Genomic DNA, 6,000 nt, shown 5'->3' on the forward strand with positions numbered 1-6,000 from the left:
TGCAGCGTAATGTGAATTTCGGCTCATACTGTGTGGGGTAATGTGAATTTCGGCTCATACTGTGTGGCTTAATGTGAATTTCCGCTCATACTGTGTGGAGTAATGTGACTTTTGGCTCATACTGTGTGGCGTAATGTGAATTTAGGCTCATACTGTGTGGTGTAATGTGAATTTGGCTCATACTGTGTGGTGTAATATGAATTTCGGCTCATACTGTGTGGTGTAATGTGAATTTTCACTTTGATCTACAATATGGTGTCCAATCATGTTAGCGAGTAGTATTATTATTATTATTATTATTATCCCCTTTGGCTATTGTGCCTACATCAGAGCCGCAACTAGGGGGGGGGGCTAAAGGGGTCACGTGCCCCGGGCGCGGGAGTCGAGGGGGCGCGGCCGGGGAACTCTGCCTGGCTCCCTGACAGCTGCTCCCTCACCCCCACCGCGATTTTCACCCGCAGCCGTGAATGGCGCAGTCATGGACCCACTGCGGCTGCGTCTCCAGTGTCCCTCTGCCCGACCACCGAGTGCGCCTCGTGCAAGCCCCCGCCCGCATATTTACCGCCTGGCGGCCGCTGTTTCCGGTGGACGGAGACGCGGCTGTGCGCGCACCGTCACATGCCGCCCCTCTGACCTCCGGCACCTGCTGCAAGCCCCAGACACTGGCCTCACTCACTGAACCGCAGCTAATGATTGATCTACAGCGGTGAGTGGAGAGATTTTATATATATATATATATATTGTAGTGATTTATTCTTTTTATATATATATATATATCTATCTATCAATGTCTATGTGTGTGTATGTATATATATATATATATATATATATATACTGTAGTGATTTATTCTTTATATATATATAAATATTATATATATATATATATCAGGGCCGAAACTAGGATTTTCAGCACCCGGGGCAAGGCAGTAGTTTAGCGCCCCCCCCCCCTCACCCCCTCACCCCCTCACCCACTCATAAAAAAAAAAGATAGATAAAAACAAATAAAATGTATAAAAATTATAATAAAATAAATAATTAAAAATACAGACTATGCCAAACGGTAGTGGACCCTTAATCACTTTACACTGCACAATAGTATTCCACATTAACATATCTATCTATCTATCTATCTATCTATCTATCTATCTATCTATCTATCTATCTATCTATCTATCTATCTATCTATCTATCTATCTAGTCCATCATACGAGGTGCGGCACTCACGGGTTTTAAGTAGAATGCAGCAGGTTTTCCTGGCTTGTCAATGTTTCATTTATTCATATAAATGTCGTTGTATCCTGACTAAAGTTATGTGAGTAGATGAAATGTTGACAAGCCAGGAAAACCTGCTGTATTCTGCTTGCATTAGAACCCGTGAGTGCCGCACCTTGTATGATGGACTATATGCACTATACTTGATGGCAACCGGGCACACTTCAAGTTTACAACAGTGAGTGCCGGCTCTCCATTCACATTATATATGGAGGTTCTCAATGATAGAAAACATGCACTGCAGAGTTGTTTGGAAATGAATATTTTACTTCACGATAATTACGAAGTTTTAGGATTGCACACCCAGTCTTCAGGAAGCATACATTTGTGCAATCCCAGAAACATCGTAATTAGCAAGCAGTAAAATATTCCTTTCTAAACAGATCTGCAGTGTAGTGCATGTTTTCTATCATTGAGAACCTCCGGAGTATATTCACAGCTGCACTGACACTCAAGAGGTTAACTGCTAAGAGGAGAGTGCTGGACTTATCTGAAGATATATACATATATATATACTGTATATATATATATATATATATATATATATATAAAACCAACCAAAATGCCCGGCTCTCCCAGTAATGCAGCCGGGTACCTCCATAAACGTAAACACATACTCTCCTGGGATGCGACACTCCTGGTGGCTTCAAATAAGAAACTTCAAACAGGCATGATTATTTGAAATCGCCAGGAGTACCGCATCCCAGGAGAGTATGTGCATATATATATATATATTCAGAGCCGCAACTAGGGGGGGGGGGCAAAGGGGTCACGTGCCCTGGGCGCGGGAGTCAAGGGGGCGTGGCCGGGGAACTCTGCCTGGCTCCCTGACAGCTGCTCCCTCACCCCCACCTCTAGTGTCTGTGCGGTGCTGCTATGGGAGAGACGTTATGACGTCTCTCCCATAGAGAGAAGCCGGCAGCCAGACGGAGCAGCGGCAGTGATCGGAAAGCAGGAGCGGGGCAGTGGTAAGTATTGGTATTTTTTATTTTTGTGTGTGCACAACTACTGGGGGCAAAGAAACGGGACAAAACTACTGGGGGCAAAGAAACGGGGCACAACTACTGGGGGCAAAGAAAGAGGGGGCACAACTACTGGGGGCAAAGAAAGAGGAGGCACAACTACTGGGGGGCAAGGAAAGAGGAGGCACAGCTGCTGGGGGCAAAGAAAGAGGGGGCACAACTACTGGGGGCAAAGAAAGAGGGGGCACAACTACTGGGGGCAAAGAAAGAGGGGGCACAACTACTGGGGGCAAAGAAAGAGGGGGCACAGCTGCTGGGGGCAAAGAAACGGGGCACAACTACTGGGGGCAAAGAAAGAGGGGGCACAACTACTGGGGGCAAAGAAACGGGGCACAACTACTGGGGGCAAAGGAAGAGGGGGCACAACTACTGGGGGCAAAGAAAGAGGGGGCACAACTGCCGGGGGCAAAGCAACAAGGGGCACAACTACTGGGGGCAAAGCAACAGGGGGCACAACTACTGGTGGCAAAGCAAGGGCCACAGCTACTGGGAGCATAACTGTGGCCACGCCCATCCCCTATGAGGCCACGCCCCTATTTCTTTTGCACGCACAAACTGTTTTGCCGTGGGGGGCGCCAGTGGAAACTTTCGCACTGGGCGCCACAAGGTGTAGAACCGGCCCTGTCACTAGCATAAAGTCATAGGCGCAACTGCAGCAAAAGATGCAAGGAAGGCTTCAACTGCATCCAACTCAGAATCAGACCATATGAGCAGGGATCCCGCCCCATTGACAGATCTCACCTCTTCAACAGACCCCGCCCCCTTTAGGGCTGCTATCAGAAATTTCCCGGGCTGCTTTTCCATCCCAATCCGCCTCTTGTGCACATGGTTTTGCTCATCTGCTAACAAATTTGTTGCTACAATCAGGTCTGAATTACCCCCACTGTACTGGCGCAGTGAATCTAAGCTACAGTAGTTTATTGAGTTTCCTCCTCCATAAGCTCCCTATTTAAGCAAAGGGTTGCCACTGTAGCGGGATACTAACAACACACTGGGGTCCATTCATCATCCTATAATTAATGTTTTTACCCACATTTTACATATGTATGTAATGTTTTAGTGTCAGTTCTATTCCTCTTCCTCGTAAAGCAGGAGATATCACTGATAAATCCTGGTTACAGTCCTGCCGCGTTAATTTCCACACTCCCCATACGATAGTTTACTATTTTAGTATGGGGGTATAGAAATGATGCCATTCATCAAGCTCCGAAAAAGCATTTTAACGGAACACTCACCGCTGTATTCCCTCCCCATCTCCCGTTGTGCTTGTAAGTACAGTGCTCACCATACTGCACTCCCAGCCGACCTGGCTGCTGAGGATTCTGGCAGTCCCGGGCGGAGGGGGGGAATCCGTGGCTGCAGTGCCACTGATGTTTCTGGCAGTCCCAGGGAGAGTCCGTGGCTATGATTCTGGCAGTTTGGCCGGGGATTGGGGTCCGTGGCTGCAGTGCTCCCATGCTGCACTCCCAGCTGGATAACAAGGAAAGGGAAGAGTTGTCTTCTTTGCTGGCGCACAATAGAGATATTTTAAAATATAACTTTTATTCTATATTATTTAAGAGCATCTGGTTTGTGAAATAAAAACATACATACCTGAAGTGAAATAAAATAGTGATTAAAAATTAATGTCTCACTGTTTTTTATAATTATTTCTGGTCTGAATATACAGTATATTACCGTAATTGTATATATTCCTATGTATACTAGTTGGATAATGTATAATTCAAGGGTATCCGGACTCCAGGTCGACAGCACAAAGGTCGACACACCTTAGGTCGACGCCAATTGGTCGACACACCTTAGGTCGACATGGACAAAAGGTCGACATGGATAAAAGGTCGACAGGAACAAGGTCGACATGAGTTTTTCACGTTTTTTTTTCTTTTTTTGAACCTTTTCATACTTAACGATCCACGTGGACTACGATTGGAACGGTAAAGTGTGCCGAGCGAAGTGGTAGCGGAGCGAAGGCACCATGCCCGAAGCATGGCGAGCGAAGCACTAATTGGGGTTCCCGGTCACTCTACGAAGAAAACGACACCAAAAAAACATAAAAAACTCATGTCGACCTTTTCCATGTCGACCTTGTTCCTGTCGACATTTTGTCCATGCCGGCCTTTTGTCCATGTCGACCTAAGGTGTGTCGACCAATTGGAGTCGACCTAAGGTGTGTCGACCTTTGTGCTGTCGACCCTCAGTCCCAGACCCTAATTCAATATAGGGGAGTATTGTACCACTTGATCATTTTATTTTTCTTATTGATATATTCAGGCCAGAAATAAATATAAAAAATAAGGACACAGTGAGACGTGAATTTTTCATAACTAGTTTATTTTATATTACTTTATGTATGTATGTATGTATGTTTTTATTTTACAAACCAGTTTATTTATTATTTATTACCAGTTATTTATATAGAGCACACATATGCTGCAGCGCTTTTACAGAGAATATTTGCCCATTCACATCAGTCCCTGCCCCAGTGGAGCTCACACTCTATATTCCCTATCACATGTACACACAGACACATTCACACTAGGGTTAATTTTGTTGGGAGCCAATTAACCTACCAGTATATTTTTGGATTATGGGGGGAAACCGGAGTAACCGGAGGAAACCCATGCAAGTACGGGGAGAATATACAAACTCCACACAGTTATTCCCATGGTGGGAATCGAACCCATGACCTCAGTGCTGTGAGGCAGTAATGCTAACCATTACACCATCCGTGCTGCCTCAATATAATATGGAATAAAACTTATATTTTAAAATATTATCTCTATAGTACACCAGTAAAGAAGACAAACCTTTTCTTTCCTTGTTTGTATAACAGGATTACATAATGCCTTCATTATTAATAATTGGGGTTTTCTAAAAGGTACCATAGTACCTATTGATGCAGAAGATAATCTCCCTTTCCCAATTTCTCCCTTTTGTTTTTGAGACATTGCATTCCCATGTGGCCTGCCAGCTGATTTTTCATTTAGTCCCGGCTGGGGGAAGTGGGAGGGTCCGTGGCTCTATCGCTCACTAAGCTGCGCTGCCAGCCAGTCAGACCCAGTAAGTCGGGGTGAGGGTTGTAGTTTATTCATTTCTTATACACAGTGGTCGAAGTGGAAATTTTGAAGTAGGAGTCTGGAAAAGTGAAGGCGCACGCACTCTGGAAAAGGGGGTCTGGCCACTGAAAAGGGGGCATGTCCTTGAGTGTAGCATACCACAACATATACCCCTTATACACATTATGCACCACAATAGTAGGACCCCTTATACTATCTAGTACTGGTGCCCCTTACACATTATGCCACACGGAATGAGCCAAAATTCACATTATGCCACACAGTATGATCCAAAATTCCCATGGAATGAGCCAAAATTCACATTATGCCACACTGAATGAGCAAAAATTCCCACGGAATGAGCCAAAATTCACATTATGCCACACGGAATGAGACAAAATTCACATTATGTCACACAGTAGTAGCCAAAATTCACATTATGCCACACAGTATGAGCCAAAATGCACATTATGCCACACAGTACGAGTCAAAACTTGCATTATGCCACGAAGTATGTGCCAAAATTAAGGTACAGGGAGAGTGACAGCAAGGACATAGGGACAGGGAGAGTGACAGAGGGACATAGGGACAGGGAGAGTGACATAGGGACAGGGAGTGTGACAGAGGAAGATAGGGACAGGGAAAGTGAC

Source organism: Pseudophryne corroboree, chromosome 1 (assembly GCF_028390025.1).
Source record: "Pseudophryne corroboree isolate aPseCor3 chromosome 1, aPseCor3.hap2, whole genome shotgun sequence".
Lineage (NCBI taxonomy): Eukaryota > Metazoa > Chordata > Amphibia > Anura > Myobatrachidae > Pseudophryne > Pseudophryne corroboree.